Here is an 18,981-nt window from a genome sequence, read left to right as displayed (position 1 = left end):
CAACTACCAGACGTTTTCTGAAAAACAGAACCATATCTTTAAAGCAGCACAGGAACCTCCAGCAGTACTGGAGGTCCCGAGTTTGTGTGTCCCTAGGAACAGACAGTACATCACAGAGTCAGCGGTGACGCATGATGTTGGTATCCAGGCCCTAGGCTCTGTGCCTAGGGCCTTCAGCACGTCCTGTGAGTATGCACACCCCGAAAAGAGATGGTAGGTTGTTTCGTCCGCAGTGCACCCTCTCGGCAGGACTTGTATCGGTTGAGCCCTCTTGCGTTCATGACAGGTATCACTGGCAGACCTCCTTGGATGGCCATCCAGGTGATGTCTTTGAGCTTGTTGGTCCAGGGCTAGGAGGCAACATTCTCCCACATTTGGTCTGCTGTGGCAGAGGGCAAGGTTGCTGATCGGTTCACTGACGTCCTTCACACATATTAGGCATTGGACGATGTTTGGACACCACGTGGCTGAGACGCCAGCCTCCAGACCAAACTCCTTGATGAACTTTCCCACTTTCTGGTAGAACCACGGGGTGTCCCAGTTGTAGGGGACGGCGCTCACTCATTCTGCCCATCCGAGGCGCCTCCATGTTAACAACAGGAAGAAACATGCCATCAGAAAGCTGGCGTGGCTCTCATCTTGGGTCCTCAGGGTGCTCCTCACGCAATGCCACTTGAAGATTCCCCTCAGGATGGGGGCAATGTTCGGCACTCCCTTGTCATGGGTCTTGAACATCACCTCCCTCTTCACTCTGTCCATCTTCGAGCTCCAGATGAAGTAGATCATTCTTGTGATGGCCTTGGCTGTACAGGTCTGCAATGGCCACACTTGAGTGACGTAGTAGAGCACTGGCAGGGTCTCGTTCCGCAGGACCAAAGACTTCCCTTCTTTCGTCAGCTTCCGGAGGCTCCAGAGTCTTAGCTTCTGCTTTGTCTTTGCCAGTCTCTCTTCCCATGTCTTCTCTTCAGCACCTTCTCCAACAAACCTGACTGCAAGGATCTTCAGGAGGTCCTGCTTGATGGGGAATGGCAGTGGGTCTCAGGTGAGGGTCCAGTGGCCGAAGAGTAGGGTTTCTGACTTGGCACTGTTGATCTGCGCTCCTGATGCCTTTCCAAACTCGATACAAGTCCTCTCCTGCTCTTTCATAGACTGTCCGTCCGTGCAGAAGACCTCAGAGTGTCCAGTCCATTAACTCATGGGAAACACTGTTGAACATCTTTTCCTGATCCAGGCTGACCAAGGCCATCAGAACCTTGCGGCTTTTGACGTACTCTATCGTGACCCGGACCAGGGCCATCCTGTCCATGATTTGCCGACCAGGTAGAACTATCTTCGCCATCACTTTCTTTAGGCGGTTGGCCATCACCGACATGAGGATTCTGTAGTCCACATTAAGGAGGTCTTCTCTCTCTCCCTTCTGCTTGTTCAAAACAAGTATCATGCCTTCAAGCAGGGATTGCGGCATATTGCCCTTACCCACCATTTCCTTGTATCGGTCCAGCAAGTCCAGGTGCGGATGGACGGCTGCCACGCACGTGGGAAGCGTGTATCTTGGGCCTGTACAAGCGCACAAAAGCGAATAGAGTACAGGCGCGCTTCTGGGACATGGGGCTTGTTACGGCCAAACGCTTGCTCACCAAGCACTGGAAGGCGACGGCCCCTCCGCACATCAGGCACTGGAGGGCATCCTTCGCCAACTGGGCGCAGGCGGAAAGTGCAGTACTCCTCCGTGAGGAAACTGCGGGACTCAGGCAGTACCCCATCGCTCACCTTTGGGATGGCCTCCTTGCCACCTTTCAGACGGCCTGCCGAACACGTGGGATAACCTAAACAATAGCTCCCGGCCCCCTCGGTCTGTTTATTCCCCTGACACATCTCATATACTGCGCGGCAGGCTACTACTGTCGGATATTTCTTGCGCTGTGTTATGGCGCACGCGCGGGACTTACCGCCGCTGCTACCCGAGAGGGCGCGCACACTGATGACCCCCCCCCCCCCCCCCACTCCCCCCCTCGCGACCGGCCACTCGACGCGCTCCCCGGGCGGTCCGGCTACGTCCTGCTGGACAGCCCCTATCTCCTCACACATTGCTGCAAGCGGATCTCCACTTTCCCCCCCCCCCTCACCCCTCTTCTTCTAGCCCCTTCCCGAGTTCTCGACCCTGGCCTCGATCCCTAAGTTTACGTTGCACACCCGGGGAACAGCTCGGCGACTGGCTCCACTCCCTAGCAGAGCATGTGTTCCAACACAGCAACGGTCGCCACGCGCATCCTTGCGAGCTATGCTACAATCTCCTTGTCGCGCTCCAACCCACGCTACACGCGGACCACCGGGACTCCGATGCCCACAAATCAGGGCACTTGACGGACAACCCAGCACCCAGCACACATCCTCCTGTGAGCCTAGGAGCTAGCTGACAATGCTGCGCAGCGGGCTGACACACAGCGCCCCCCTCACACGCGGACAATGCGCTTTAGCTGAGAAACGGCGCGACACATATCAGAAAAGCACCACCGATTCGCTTACACGCAATGTACACACCTGAATCCTCTATCTAGGTTACACTGAACTCCGCCGCCGGACCTCCGGGTTGTCGGCTAAACGGCTGTGTTTAAGCATTTGACTGTATGTGTTCGAACATTGCCGACCTGATGCTCTGGCGCAGAATTGTACATTGCCAATTGATGCAACTATGGTTAATAAAAGTTTTCAAAAAAAAAAAAAAATAAATCGGTCCAGCAAGTCCAGCCGATCAGGTGCCACAACTCGACATAAAGTTCCACTGGGAGACCGTCCAGGCATCTTGCCCATCTTGGAGGTCGTAACGGCCAAGTGCAGCTCTGCCAGGGTGAAGAGCGCGTTCAGGTACTCTCTCTCTTCCTGACTCAGTGTCTTCGAGATGCATACCAGGAAACTGTTCACCTGGGATCTGTCCGACGACTTTAGCGAGTAAAGCTCGCCATAAAAGACAGTTACGACACACATGACGTGCTCTCTCACTTTGGAGGTTGCCCCCCCAAGTCCCAAACCTCTACGAGGGGTGTGTGGGCTGAGTTAAGTTTCTTGAAGAAGAACGAGTCGCATTTCTCGGTTCTGGCCCGGAAGATGATTTTCTTGGCTTCTTCTCTGTGAGCCCTATTTGGGTTTCCTCCAAATCGTCATGCATGTCACATCTTCAGAGCTCCAGTTTGTTAAGTTGCTGCAGCTTGCATTGCAGCCTGCTGAATGTGTCCTTTTCCTGTGCAGCAGCTCTGCTTGCATCCTTCAAGAAGCTCCGGAACCTGCCCATCACCCATTCCCACCACTCGCTGGCGGAGTGAAAGTCTCCCATGTCCCTCCACTCTACATACGCGAAGCTAAGGTTTGCCAATAACTCCTCGTTTTCCAGCAAAGAGCAGTTCAGCTTCCATGATCCAGGGCCAGCAGGAAACTTTCCTGTAAGTTCCCCCTCGAAGCTGATAGCGACCATAGAGCTTCACCCAGGCTTTACCGTTGGGGAGGTGAATAGGCAATTGATCCATGAATGTACAGATCCATCCAGCCTACTCCAGGAAAAATTCCTGGTATTTGGCCTCATGCTTCTGATGACATCCCACAGGGACGCCTCACCTGTTATGTCCACCAACAACCTGGAAGTCATATCCATTACCATAGAGTCTGACCCAGTGCGTCAATCCATCTCTACTGTGAATTTAAAATCACCACCCATCAGGATGGTCCTGGTGGCGACGAGTTGCACCCTGTGCACTTTCACATCTTTAGTCACTCATTCTTTTCCGGGGGAGCACAGACGTTGATGATCCCAAAGGGCTCGTCCACGACCAGCATCTGCTGTTGACCTGCTCTCTAACCATGTCGGTAGTGAAATGCCTCCCCTTGATCAGAATGGCAACCCCAGATGATTTGCAATAATTTCTTCCTGGCCAAAACGATGGCCCATGCGTCCACTGCAGTTCGCGCTGGCTGTAGAACTGGGCATACGGAATCCTGCATTCTTACAGAAAACAGTCATCTCAGTTCTGGGCAGCCAGGAAGCACAGTGCACCAACCCATCTGACCTGATCCTTCACACTCCTGACGTTTAGGGTCAACAATGATAGTCATTGTCTCAGCGCTAGCTGTCAGTGTATTGTTTAAAACCACTATTGGGAATGAGGGCTCTAGGCTGCTCTACTGCGTGAGTGGGGCTGACTGCTGGGCCTGCTTTCCCACTTTCTTCAGTGCCCCCTATGAGGATCTCAGATACTGCGCCTGGGAGCTCGGCCACGGGATCTTTTCTGTCGGGAATCCATTGTCCTCTATCAGGGCCAGCTGCTGGTGCAGCACTTGGAGCAATGACTGTATGTCCCAGTTTGGGTCACTTGAGGTGGTCCCCACATGTCATTCTCATTCTTGATGGCTGAGTCGACGAGGTTGACTTTATCTTCTTGCTCATCCTGAGCGGTGTTGAGCTTCTTGCTGTTGTAGAAATGCTCTCTGCTGGGCATCTGCCATCTCAGGTGTCTCTTTTGACAGCCTGTGTCCGCCTGTTACTCCCCAGTCAGGTGGGAGAGCTTCTTGTGGAGGTGCCTGTTTTGTCCCAGCTCAAGCCTGTCACTAATCCTCCTTCTCCTCTTTCTCTTTCCTGCACTTCTCACGCAGCCTCTGGGATCTCACTTGTGTCCATGACTCCTCTATCTCCTCGTCGTCCCCGCTGCTGTCGTCTGTTTGAGGTTGCTTCCCTTTCTTCATTTTCTTCTTTTCCTTTGCCATGGCTGGAGCCTGTCTCTCTTCTCCTTCCTTGGCTCCAACTTCTGGTGCTGGGTTATGTTCCCTCTGGGTTGCCATTGGTTGTGCAGATTTTGGTGTTCCTCCCTCAGAGTGTGGGACTTCCGCTGCTTGTGTCGTCTCAGTCGGGATATGGTTCCTCCACTGTGGCCGGCTCAGCTGTGGGGTCCTCTGTGGTTGCTGTCTTTGGTGGTCCTGGGGGGGTTTAAAACCTCTGGGGTGGGTCCATTCTGGAGGTCCTTCCTGGTTGGCTTCGGCTTCTTGGGAGTTGCTTCCTGTGCAGCCTTCTCGAGGGCGTTCACCTTAGCGTTGACAGCTGGGTCCATTGTTGGTCTGTAGGGCTTCGGGCTGTGGTTTCTCCTGCTGCCGCTGCTTAGGTCTTTGGTCTGTTTGACTTGGGGCACCGGCAGTAGGTGTGTCTCTCTCTTCCACAGAAGTTGCACATCTTCTCGCAGGTGCATCCACTCGCTTTGTGTCTGGTTCTCTTGCAGATCCTGCAGAACTTCTCTAGACAGTCATTTCCCTTGTGCCCCATGGCCAGGCATTTCCTGCAGGTGAAGAGCTTACGGAACACTACAACTGCACAATGACAAAAATATTGACGTCCTAGCCCCACCAAAATTTAAAAAGATACCGTACAAAGACAAAAACCCTTGGTTCAATGGTCTTCTCAATGTAGAAAAACGCAAACTGAAACTAACTAACTGAACGGCAATGGAGACAACATCCTTCATCCCCTCACTTAAGACTGCTAAGAAAGTCCAGAAACTCCTACAACAAAAGTATCCTAAAATCTAAAATAAACTTCTTTAGGTCAGAACTTGACAACGCCAAAAACAGACCGAGGAAACTATTCGAAATACTAAAACAGCAATCAAACAAAATGGCCAAATCTGCACTCTTGACATCTAAATCACATTTAAGTTGCAAAGAATTCTCTTCCTTCTTTACTATTAAAGCCACTACCCTAGAGAAGGAACTCAAGACTGCCGCTGTCAACCCCACCTCCCCTAACAATTCTCCAACCAATCATCCAATCCAACCTACTCTGGCAGGATCCAAAAATAAAGCCCATTGGTCCTCCTTCAAACTTTATGAACAAAGAGACATCACCAAAATCTTATCGTCTATAAAACCGAACAACCACTTTAACGAACCCCTCCCTTCGAGTTGCCTGTCATCTATCAATCAGTCTATCATCCCCATGTGGACCAAGATAATCAATGCGTCGCTCTCGCAAGGATCCATCCCGGATTGCCTAAACACCGGCCAAGTCATCCCCATCCTAAAAAAAACAACAGAGAACCCTTCGGATCCAAACAATTTCCGACCGATAGCCAACATTCCCATGTTAGCCAAAGTAATAGAAAAATGTGTTCAACAACAGCTTAACCAACACTTTATAGAATTCAAGCTTCTCGACACCTGCCAATCAGGCTTCAGACCCGGGCACAGCACCAAAATAGCAATTCTACATATTGTAGATGACGCCCTACTGGCATTAGACCTCTCATCTGCTCTAATCACTGTTAACCATGGCAAAATTCTCGAGAGACTTGAGAACAGGATGGGTTTATCTGGAACAGTCCTAAAATGGTTTAAATCCTTCTTAGACAACAGAACGCAAAGATTCCTGGTGAATCCAAATCTATCCACACCATCCCCTAACCTGTGAGTACCACCAGGCTCAACTCCATTCTCATCACTATTTAATCTCTATATTGAACCCTTAACCGTAATACTACAGCAGGCTAACATCTCCTTCCACATGTATGCGGACGACACTCAGCTATATATTAAGATCACTTCCCTGGAAGAAATAAAGACGACGAACCAAGCATTAAAAAAGACCATCCAATGGCTAACAATCACCTTAAGCTAAACTCTCAAAAAAACAAATTCCTTCTAATCTCCCCCCCCCCCAAAAAAACTCCAGAGTTAGGAAGGATTGGACTATGCTAATCACTACACTAAACTACACTCCGACACTGTTGGACTCCACCAAGTCGCTAGGAATCACTCTAGACAAGAAGCTTAATATGCAATCACACATCAACCTGATGGCTGAAAATGCACGTTTCACCTCAGCTACCTAAGAATAATGAAACATTACATCGAACCACTAGACCTCAATACAGCAGTACAGTCGTTAGTCATCTCGAGGCTGGAATATGGATGCACTACTTTATCAAAGTCTCAACAGCCCCGCTTAAAGCCGGTCTTAATGCAGCAGCAAGACTACTAACTTGATCAAAAACATTTGACCACATCACCCCACATCTAAAAGTTCTCAACTGGCTGCCTCATGAAGCAAGAATCCAACTAGAGATGACCTGCATAACTCATAAGGCAAGCTATCACAAAACACCACTATATCTAGCACAGAAAATTTTGATTTCTGGAAGAAGCAGACTCTCGCGGTGCGCCTGTACTCTTCTTCTAAAACCTCCACTCTTCAGTAAGAAAAAAAACATATGACAGCGCTTTCTCCAGAGCTGCTCCAAGAATATGGAACTCGCTCCTACCAGGCATCAGGAAAATCTCATCTACTTCCACATTCACAAAAAAAGCGAAGTCCTTCCTAATTACCAAATTCCTCCCTTAATCCGCAGTAGCCCGTTCATTATATGTTCTAGAAGCCCCATTCAGACAATCACTCTACCCACCCTAGCCTGCGGAGTAGCTCTCTCTGTAACTCATCCGTTACCAGACTCTAGATGGAACTCCTCGCATCCCGCTGGTTCTTACTCACACGGAGACTTGTGCATGAAGACTGCTACCCCTACTGTCACCCCAGAGAATACCCAGAACAATCCTAAATGTATTATAAGCTGTAACCTAGGCCATTTCGAATTGTATGATTGTTTGTACAAATGTTTTTCTCTTTTCTCCACGCCTCACATGTTTATAGGTTTCTATTGCGCTAAAACGACAATGCTAAATATGATTCGTTCTGGTACTGTTTAAAGCTACAATGCTATCTATATGTGAAGCGCTCTGATACCCATTGCTTGGTCTTGTTCGTGCTATAGAAAACACTAAATAAATAAATAAATAAATAAAGGGTTGTCCTGGGTACCTGATCTTCCCCTCGTCCGCTCCAAGGTAGAAACTTGCTGGTGGGTGCCTCAGTCCATTCCTCCCTGCAGGGTCATCGTGGAGTATGATGGTTGCTTGCCAGGTAGTGTTACAGATTCCTCTCCTGTCCCTCACTTTGGTGGGCCCGTATGTGATTGTGCCATATCTCTGGAGGAGCAATGCAATGTCTTTGTCCGGGATGTGCAGATTTGTCATCTCCACCAAGACCCTCTTCTATGTTGATGCTGGTCCCCATCATGCCATAATGTGGAAGGTGTTGAAGGGTCGTTCCTCCTTCTTCTCTAGGAAAACTGCCCAATACTTCCTAAAAAGTGCCTGGGTGATGAAACTGAGGAGGAATATCATCCCTGATGCGGACGCTTGGCAGCTAAGGACCTCTGCCTCTTGGATCCCAGCTGGTTTGAGGACTTTGTTCAGGAACAGGTCCCTATCTAGCCTGGGCCCTTCTTTGTCCTTTACCTCCCACAACATGACATGGGCGTGCCTATGGGAAAGGATGTACTCATTGAAGGGTTTGGGGAGCCGTTTCTTGTCTAGTCCCAGCCTAGATCTTCCCCTCTCGCTCAGGTTTCGCTGCACCAGCGCTTTCTGGTCCCCCTTCCTTAGCCCCTGGGGCCTTCGTGTCACCAGTCTTCCCAGCACTGCTGTTCTTTTTGGGGGTATACCTTTACTAGCGTTGTTGCTGCCCTCCCCTTTTGGGTTGGGGTTCTGGACGTGCATTATGGGGATGTCATCTGGGGAAGTCACTTGGGCTTTAGTGACCATTTCATCCTCCATTGGTGAACCTTTAGCTTACAAGTGCTAACGGAGATTACAATCTGGTTACCGGTGTTGTCTAGGGTCTACGTCTGGATACCTGGGGTGTCTCCCAGCAGACAACTGTCTGCAGTGCAAGAAACACTGTCCAATCACTCCCAATAGCTAAGGTAAGGGCTATTTGTGTTTTCACCTAAGCACAAATCCCCGTGCCAGAGGTTTGGGTGTTGATAGGCCTCCAGAATTAGTCCATCCAAATGCCAGGAAAGAGAGTGACTAGCTAGCACAATGTTATCAAGCCCTAAGAGCTGACCACAGGTCCTTTGGTTTCCTATTTTGAGCCCTGAGTGAACAAACTGACCCCAGCACGCTGGAGTCCTTCCTCCTGCTTCCTTAAAAGTCAGGTGGGCCTTTTCCCGAAACTTACATACATTTGCATATACAATGCAAATATACTTGTCTCAAAAAGTCAAAGTCGTAGATCAAGAAATTATCAAATTTACATCCATTTAACAGTGGTTTCAACTGATAAGAACAGATTTTTCTCTTTTTTTAAACTTGTCAGGGCCTCATTTTGGGTTCAGATACGTCAATCGTCATCTTCCACAAAGCCCTAATATTAGAAACTCATTGGTAGCAACCTTGACAAGTGAACAAGCTATTCCATTGACATTTTACCTGTTAAGGAAAAAGGTCACATTAGTCAAATACATTACAGTAAATAACTTAACGTTTACTACACCTATGTTCATCCTCATCCTCCTCTCCCCGTCGCCATTGGGTTCCTGGGTTAAACAGTTCAGGAAAGTAGGATCCGTTTTCACGGTTACCCTCCCTTATTGCTTGATGTCAGTGTGTTTTTGACCTAGACTGACTGGGATCTTGCTACTCAGGACCCCAGTCGCTGTGCTTCCTTCCCTAAATCGACGTAGTAAGTACTTTTGTACCTCCACAATTGGCTACAGGTGCACCCTTGCTAGTCCCTAGTATATGGTACTAAAGTACCCAGGGCATAGGTACACCAGGGATCTCCCATGGGCTGCAGCATGTATTGTCCCACACATGGGAGTCCACTTAAACTGTCACTACAGGCCTGCCATTGCAGCCTGTGTGAGTTGGTGCTTGCACCTCTCATTCCAAATATATGTTTTTTTATATCTGAGGTCACTGCACTTAAAACCTATAAGTCACCCCTACGGCTCGCTCTTCAGTCATGAGGGCAGGGTGCTTGGTTATAAGTGTGCAGAACACCCCTACAAACTCCAGAGTCGAGTCTCCAGGCTTTGTAAGTGCGACCAGCCATTTTAATACATATAGTGGACATCCGTCATTACGAGATGTCTAACCATATAGTGGCTGCACCGAACCCAGTCATGTTTGGTATCAAACATGTTGGGATCATACACAAACACTGATTCCAGTGTTGGAAGTATGATCCCATGTTGTACTGTTCCGTACAGGGGGGTTTCTTAGGGATACCCCCCTGTACTCCTGGTAACACGATTCTGCCCTCCTGCTGCTGAGCCAAGCTCAAACAGGGAAAGGTAGAACAATAGGTTCCCTGTCACATACAGGACTTAGTCTACTGGGCTGCAGTGGGGGTGCTGGCCAGCACCACCAGACTGATTTGAAGAGCACATTTGGTGACCTCCTTGCATGCTCCAGTTTGAGCCAGTTAAGGGAGCCCTCAGCTCCCGCTCTGGTGTGAAATTCGACAAAGAACAGGGGAGTATCCTCCCTTCTGTCCAGCCTCACATCTGGAAGGGACCTGCGAGTTGTTCCAACCCTTTCCTCAGGGTACTTAAGGGCTCACCTCTGGGTTGGTCCTTAGATTTGTCATGGGACAAGACTCGAGCCTGAAACTACGTCGCTCTTCGACTGTCTTGACACCTGGTCTTTGTGAGATTTCAACTGGAATCGAGACTGCACCAAGGAAGACTCCTGCTGCTCCTTGTCTCGCTCGTCTGTGCTTCTGCCAGGTTCTTCAACAGACCTGTGGGCATTAAGGACACCCAAAAACACCCAAAGAAATATCCCTTGGAGTGAAGGAATCACCCCATACATTTGCAGGCACTGCAAAGAAGCTGACCTGTCTCCTGCTTCTGTTGTACTATGGACTTCCAGAGGCTCAGCAATACAGGTGGTGGTTCTGCAACTTCCTCGAGGCCGGACCTGTCCTCTATGCAATTTCGAGGCCAGTGTCCTTCATCAGAACCGCTGGGACCAAACCCTGTGCACCAAATTGACTTGCCATTGCCAAGGCTTGTTGGCTCTACAATCCAGAGATCTTCGGTCTCCAGCATCTTTTGCCTCCAAGATCAGCATCCTCCCCACATCCTCCGCACTGTGGGCCATCATCCTTGGTGAGCTGCTTGATGTCCTCTTGCGACCCCTGTGCCTTTGGCCTGTGGGTCCTCCAGAGCGTCTACTACTGCTTCAGTGGTCTCCCCTGCTTGCCAGGGCCTGCTATGACTCTCCTGCTGTTGATGAGTCCCTTGGAGCTTGCTAGTACCAAAGTTGTTCCTTCTTAGTCTTCCATGCCAGTTGCGGCTAACAAGGCTTGTTGGTTCTCCATCCACACGCCGACCACCTAGTCACTGACATCCAACGGGGGACAGTTTGTGTACGGCTCCTAGTCTTACTCAGCATCGCCTGGTCCTCCCAGCTGGTCCTCCCAGCTGCAGCAACAAGGTCATCGTTGACTCTTCTGAACCTTCCGACATCAGTGGGCATTGTGTCTTCGTGCCTCCTGGTCACTTGCGAGTGACATAGACTCTGTTCCCTCTGCTTGCAGGTTCTTCACCTCCAGAATCCACCCTTGGGTTCCACCGAACTCCTTCCTGAACTTCTCCAGAGGCACCTTCTTCTAAGACTTCAATTGTCGTCTACAGAGGTTTCTGAAGTCTCTTCACCCATATGCACCTGGCTTCCCTGGTGTGGGTAACCTGGTTCCTAGGGCATTGATGGGTGTGGTGGCTCTCCAACCTTCCGTCCTCCATCCTCCAAGGGAATTCTTCGCGGTCCTCTGGAAAGGGTCCTTCTTTAAAACTGCGACTTCTTCATCGACTTCCATTGGGCATGCGGCTGTGTTCCCACTCTGCACAAAGCCTCAGTGGGGTTCCTGGATACTTACCTTGGGCGGGTCCTTGCGTCTCTGGCTCCTCTAGGTCTTCTGGTCCAAGTCCTGTTTCCTTTGCAGTTTGCATTCCACTTTTTTAGTATATGGTTTGGTCTCCTCCTGTAAACCACTGTATTTTGTGCTACTTACCTGTTGGCATTTGAAGTATTCTTGTGTATTGAGTTGATATCTCCAGGCAGGAGATATACTAATGTGTTAGTGAGTGTTGTGTAATACACAGAAGTATTTATATATAAACACTGAGTGGTTCTTTTTCATTTACCTCACACTACAGATTAAACTGGTAAACTAGCTGCTTAACACTTACTTCAAGATAAGCCTGAAGGCTACTCTCCACAGCTATAACTTTGAGAGCTTTCTATGGTTATCAAAGGCCAATAAAATCACCATAAGGGTCAGCTGGATTAGTGAGAGGTGCAGCACTTAAATTTAAATAAATGTGCACCATATACTAGGCTAGCCTCCTACAAAGAGAAAAAGAAGCAATACACACCATTCCTGGAGCTACTGCAATACCAAGTTGATGCTTGGAGTGGGCAGGGCAAGCTCCTACTCCATCTCCGTATCCAAAAAATCTATTAATATATGGTCCCCAGATAAAGGACGCATCAGATATTTAACTGATAAGCACAGAATTCTTTTATTTAATGTTCCACAACCAACAGTACAATAATATAGCTATTTACATATTTTCAGAAAGGGCACAATATGCAAAAAAGTCAGGGCAGTTCGGCTCAGTGGAAGATATAAAATTCAATTATTTAGGTTATCCAATTACAACCTTTTGCTAATTTCCTTAGTTCAAACACCTGATCTTTCCCTATGTGTAAAGAGTCAATGAAATAATATGTACATAGTTTATCTAAGCACAAAATTCTACAATCTTGTAAGTTCTTTGTGTGAGAACAGAAGTCGGATACGCGCAATCACAGTTCAAAAGTTTCCAGAATGTATGATTCTGAGGCACAGGCATTTGAGGCAAAAAACATAAAGCACCATTTCATCGGTGAGTGCAGAGATAGCTGTGATCCCTTTTAATGGTTTTAGCAGGGAAGTCCAAAACTGCAGAGCAAATTAACAGTTCCAAAAAAGGTGAGGAATAGTTTCTTCACAGGAACAGCCAATACGAGGACAACTAGGGGAGGATGCCAAATGGATGGTGGTATTCGAAATGTTTTACCAGAACACATTCGTGGACAACCATCCATGCCAAGTCTTTCTGGGTGTTGAAGAGTTCCTTGTGCCACACTTTGGTCCATACCTGGTGGGACTGTTGGTGAGAGAAACGACCCAACACTACACATTTTTCTCGTGCTTTGAGTTCTCTTTTCAAGATAGGATACATATGGGGCCTCACGCACACCTACCATTACGAACTGGAAAAAGGACCTTGATTGGTGCATGCAAAGAGAAACGTTTGTGTACATGGCTCGAGGCTGTCCCCGTAAATGGTCTAAGATATGGTCCCCTTGGAACATATATCGTGGAAACATCTGCACCCCTCCTCACACACACGAAGATGATGTCTCCCTATCCCCGTGATTTCCATAATGTATGATTACTGTATTACTATGTGTATGGAACCTTGCGATGCCCTCTGTTTTGACTGTCGGATGCTATGCCATGTTGTCGAGTCTGTTTAATAGAAAGATTTATTAAAAAAAAAAAGATAGGATACATAAGTTCCTGTTCAGTTGCCAAATTGCCTTTTATCAGAGGAAGTTTTAAAAAGGGTAGTAGAGAAGCATAATAGAGGGGAAGAGACAAAAAATGAAGCTATTATATGATAGCAATGGAAGAAATAGGATACATAATAGCGTGTGAAACAAGCTCCTATATGAGGCCCATTTTCCATGCTCTTCAGTGTATGACATAACAGTTTAGAAGCAAAGAAGATGGACATGGTAGGCATGTCCTGTCCTCCATTTCGTAACGATACAAAAACTTTGTGACATACTAACTTCTCCATTTTAGGTCCCCAAAAAAAGGTAAACACAATCTTTTGACAATGTATCATCAAGGCGTAGGGGTGTAAACCATAGCTAAGAACAATAAAATAGGTAGAAAAACAGACTGGATTACCAGTATCTTCCCCTCAAAAGACAGATTTCTGGTTTTCCAAAAACTGGGGTTCTCCATCGGATCCCTGTCCCCCAGATACCGTACATTCAGTTTCCGGAACTATAGCGGGCGTTTTAATGCCAATTATTAATGAAATATTTAGGCAGGGTTCCTTAACATCAAATATGAAAGTTGCTTCAGTTCTCCCACTGTTAAAGAAACCCCAGTTGGACACTTCCGCTGCTAATAACTACCGCATAGGCTCTCCTTTACTGCCAAAATTGCAGAAAAGGTAATTAATAAAGAACTTACCCTATTCCTGGAATCAAATGATCTATTGGATCATTCACACTTCGGGTTTCGCTGCCAACACAGTTCGGAACTGGCTCGAATTACTGCCACAGAGGAACTAAGGGCATCGCTTGGTGGGGGGGGGGGATACTCTGCAGTGCTCATCCTTCTTGACCTTTCAGCGGCATTCAATGCGATCAAACGTAAGATTCTTATTGACTGTGTTAAATCCCTGTGTATTAGTGGCTTAGCTCTATCACTATTAACCTCCTTTCTCACACAGAGTGCACTCAGTGTCTTTGGTTGGCTACCACTCAGATTCTTATTTTCTCCCTTGTGGGATTCCGCAGGGATCATCTCGGAGCCCGACCCTGTTTAATCTTTACGTGGCCCCGCAAGCCACATTGATCAGAAATCTGTGTTTTTCGGTTGTCTGTTATGCTGACGACACTCAAATTGTTGTCTTAGTTGCTGGCAACCACAAAGAGTCAGCGGCCACCTTCAGCAATTGTATGCAACAAGTTAACAACTGGATGACGTACAATTGTCTGAAGTTGAAATAAAAAAAAACAGGTGTTATTGCTGGGAATTAATACCTCGATCTGGTCACCGGACTGGAGGCTGGAGGAGCTTGGCTCCATTCCAACCCAGGTCACTAAGGTGAAAAATCTGGGGGTGATTTTTGATAAACATCTGTCGTTTGACAAACAAGTGAATGTTATTACTTCAAGCGCCTTTTTTACGTTAAAAATTCGGAGAAAGATTTAACCTTTTATTCCTATGGAGCTGAAGAAACTAGTGGCGACTGCCCTCACCCTATCCAAAATAGATTACTGTAATGGTCTCTATATCAATTCACAGGAACGGCTCCCTAGCAAACTACAAATTCTGCAGAACTCGGCAGCTCATCTATTGCTGGGAATAGCTAGACAAAGCTCAGTGGCTAAGGCTCTAGGAGAGCTTCATTGTCAGACAGTTGATAAGATAGACTTTAAGGAGCTTTGCATCGCCTTTAAGGCCTTACATGGAGAGGCCCAGACGATTTGAAAAATATATTGATCTGATACATTTACGCTAAGCCACTTCGATCCTCCTCAGCAGCCAACCTTAAAGTACCCAAGATTAGAAGAATGTGTTGGAGGGGAGAAGCTTTGTGTATGGTACAACCAAACTTTGGAACGTCTTACCCCTCGACGTAAAGACCAGTTCTTCCCTATTAGTTTTTAGAAAGAATCTTAAGACCTGGCTTTTTAACTCATAGCTCCATAACTAGGTGTCATAATGATCCTTCTGTTGTGCTACCAGTGCCAAGATGCCCTCGGGCATTTGAGCACTTTATAAAACGTATTTTCCTTTCATTTCATTCTTAGGGCAGGAGCATAACAAGTGGCCAATTTCCCCACATAATTTGTATTCTTTGGGTTCCGGGCAAGCTTGCGACCAGTGGGTAGTAGCACCACAGTTCCGACAGACAATATCAGAACAGTTGTCCTTTACGACAAAAGGCGGGCTGCCCTTGATAAACAATAAACCCTCTATGAGGACCAATGTTAAATGTGACTGGGGCGGTGTGCTAACCCTCCAATCCCATTTGGGTCTGATTTAAGAGTGACCATATAACATGGTGTCCCATTCTAAATGCCACATTTTATTTTTTTTATTTGGTCCCTCCACAAATTTTGCTACAGAACCGGAGCAAAAATGTATCAACGAGGTGAGTTTCAATGAAAGGATTGTACATGTGGATAATCAAAGGAAATTCTTTAGGTAGCAACAGTCAGGGCAGGTCTGGTCAGTTCGGGCACCAAGGTGGGGGCCAGTTTTGGAACCCTGAGAGCTGGTTTTGCAATATTGGCCCACTGTAACAAAAGCTGTAGCGGTGAGACAGGAGTGGTGCTTCTAACTAGCACCCCATCTTGCAAGGGCAAAAAATCTTTTGTTTTTAAAACCTTTATTAAAGATAAAAGCACTGTTGCATCCTATATAATGGCGATACTTACCGTGTTATTGGGACTATATATCGCCGCTATTATGTATATCAATATGATAAGAATACACATGACTTTGGTATGGAAATGTAACCCTGTATTATATAGGCAACTGACTGGCTGTTTTTGCAATTGTATGCAATGTTGGTTTTTTGAAAATGCCAATAAAAAAAAAAAAGATAAAAGCACATATACAAGGTAAAGTACATTACATGCCCAACCAGTAAGTAAAAACAAAAGGAAAAAAAACTGTGTGTGTAAAGAGAACACCTATCCCCCACAGCATGGCATAGAATCACATCTACAAAGATTCTATTTATGGCCTATACAAATGCCAATCCATGTAACCCAGTGGCAGGGTTTGAAAAGGGGAGAGATCCAATGGGGGTGGGAGGACTTAAGTGACCCAACTCTTCCACTGTCCCTTTTCCAAAGGTCTTGGGCCAGCTGATCACCCTGTGCCACTTTGTCCACATGGTCAGTTTGTCCAAAAATTTCTGTTAGCAGGGGGTTCAAGTCTTTGTGGAAAAACAGTAGAAGGATCTGTGCTTTCCACAGGGTTTCTTTCCCACAATTCAATAGACGATAAGCAGGTATGGGACTAGCAGTAGGGAGGATCCAACCACACAAAATCCTCTCAAAGGATACAAAAGTTTTGCTCTGTGGAAAAGTAAAGGTTTTATCAAGGACAAAAAAGTTTGTGCATATCTATCCCTCGGGCAGGGTGCAGACGGGGCTAAGCCTCTTTGATGCTGGAAGGTTTTTACCAGTAAACAGGCATGATCTTTCATCCAAGCTAAGTTACTCTGGCTATGGGAAAGTTCTCGATGGTTCATTATCTGCCACACAGAAACCGACTGTTGTGCCGAGTATGGGCCCAGCAGTGTAGGTTGTACACTTGCCATCACAGCCCTCTTCAGGCGTTTAACGTCCTGACACAAGTCTGTTAACAGTGTGTTAAAGTCCAAAGTTATCAAAAAGGACTGCAAACCTTTTTAATAAGGAGTAACAGATTGGGCCAAAGGCATAAGAATATTTGGTACATACAAAGCGAAACCTCTTAAAATGGCACCAACAAAATAGAGTGTGAAGAAACTGGCAACAGATGAGTAAGAGTCAGTGGTTCTAGAGACTGTGTGACAAAGGAGTTTGGAGAACAGAAAAGAGGCAAATTCTTCTCCCCCGGTTTTTCCAATGCTTGCATACCTTTATACTGCCGAGTTGTTCCATCTTGGAACCCTAAAGGAATGAAAAAAGCAGTTGAGCACATTTTTGTAACACAGGTTTTGTTGGTGGAAATACCATTGCGAGGTACAGCATCAAGGGCATTAGAACTGCTTTAATGACTAGAACCTTGCCCTCCAAGGTCAGCTTCCGGGTGGACCATAAGGAAATCTTCTTCACCATATTACCATGTACCACTTCCCAATTTTTTGAGGTATGGTCTTTTGCTGCAAAGAAAACTTCCAGGATTTTGGTGGGGGCAGTGGCGACAGGGATGTGCAAATTTGCAAGCTGTCCCAAGGCCCCAAAAGAGCTCCAAAGCGCAGAGCCGGAGACAGTGAGCATACCTGTCGTACTCCGGCTAGGATGTGAAATCCCTGTGTGTAGAAAACACTTATGATAACAACACTGCATGCAAGTTTATACATGATGCACAGCATGTGGATCACATTAGGCGGTATCTGCAGGCACTGCAACACTGTAAAGAGAAAGGCATAAGAGACACAATTAAACATTTTTAGAAAATCCAAACTGAGGACATGCAAAGGATATTGCACTCTGTGTTGTACCAAATTACATCTCTGATGGTGGTAAGGCTGTCCACAATAGAGCGCCCTTTAATGATGCATGTCTGATTCTGTTGAATGCTAGTATGTAACGCTGCACTGGACCGGCGGTTCAGTACCTTGGACACCAACTTGTAGTCAACGTTGAGAAGAGAAGTTTCATCTCCTTCTTGACGAGCAATATTAACTAAACCCTGCTGAAAAATCTTCAGTGAATGCGTTATGCTCAAAACTATTTTTCACCATAAAAAGTTAGCACAAAAGAGGCTAAAGAATTTATGGTTTGATTCCTAGGGCAAGCCATCTAACCCTGGACTGGAGCTCCTGAGTACCGGACCCAAGGCAGAAAGAAATTCTTTCCCATTGAATGACTCTCCAAGGTAATGTGGAATGTTTTTTCTGTACGTCTAGTATAAATCCAAATCATACATCATAGCTTTGAGGAGTTTAGATGTCACGTCCAGAGTGTACCCGGCGTGGGTCTCCTGGCGATCCTTACAATGTTTGATGCAATCAAAATCTCCCACCAGAAGCAGCGGAGTGGCAACTGAAAGGAAAGGTTTAATTATATGAAACAGTTGTTCTCACTCCGGTTTCTTGATGGGGCCATACACAGTAAATGCCCTAAGAGGTATGCCATCCATAAGGAGTGAAAGTAGGACCGCCCACCCTGGGCAAAGTACTTTCTCATCCAGAAGCTGCCAATGTTTGTTCTTGAATAAAATGACTACCACATCATTTTTATTATTGCCACCAGACTGATGGTCCACCTATCCAATACTATTGAAAAGAAGAGTAGTTAGGCCGAAAAACAAGATGACACTCCTGTAAACAAATAATATCAGAGGGTAAATTGGCACAAAAATCAAAAACGATTGTCCTGATTAGATCAGTCCACATGCCTCTCACATTGCAAGAGGCAATCGTCACAGCCATGGTAAGGTATATCAGAGTGTAAACTATTTTTACGATTCCTGTGACGCATCCACAAAACCACCCTCTTCACAGCTCAAACTCATATCCTGGATCTGGGAGGAGAGGGTGGGTACCAAGCCTTCCAAGTCAGGTGTCTGCATTAGCACCCCCCCTT

The 18,981-nt window shown here is 46.8% G+C and overlaps 1 non-coding gene across 1 annotated transcript; it reads right to left on the bottom strand.

The window, feature by feature from the left end:
* Window positions 1-12,243: 12,243 nt before the first annotated feature.
* Window positions 12,244-12,443, bottom strand: LOC146817432 (U2 spliceosomal RNA). Its single transcript, XR_014964965.1, has one exon. It is a non-coding gene; the product is annotated as a U2 spliceosomal RNA (small nuclear RNA).
* Between the last annotated feature and the right edge of the window lie 6,538 nt (window positions 12,444-18,981).

Source organism: Triturus cristatus, chromosome 6 (assembly GCF_964204655.1).
Source record: "Triturus cristatus chromosome 6, aTriCri1.1, whole genome shotgun sequence".
Classification (NCBI taxonomy): Eukaryota; Metazoa; Chordata; class Amphibia; order Caudata; family Salamandridae; genus Triturus; species Triturus cristatus.
This window is presented reverse-complemented; position numbering and strand designations above follow the sequence as displayed.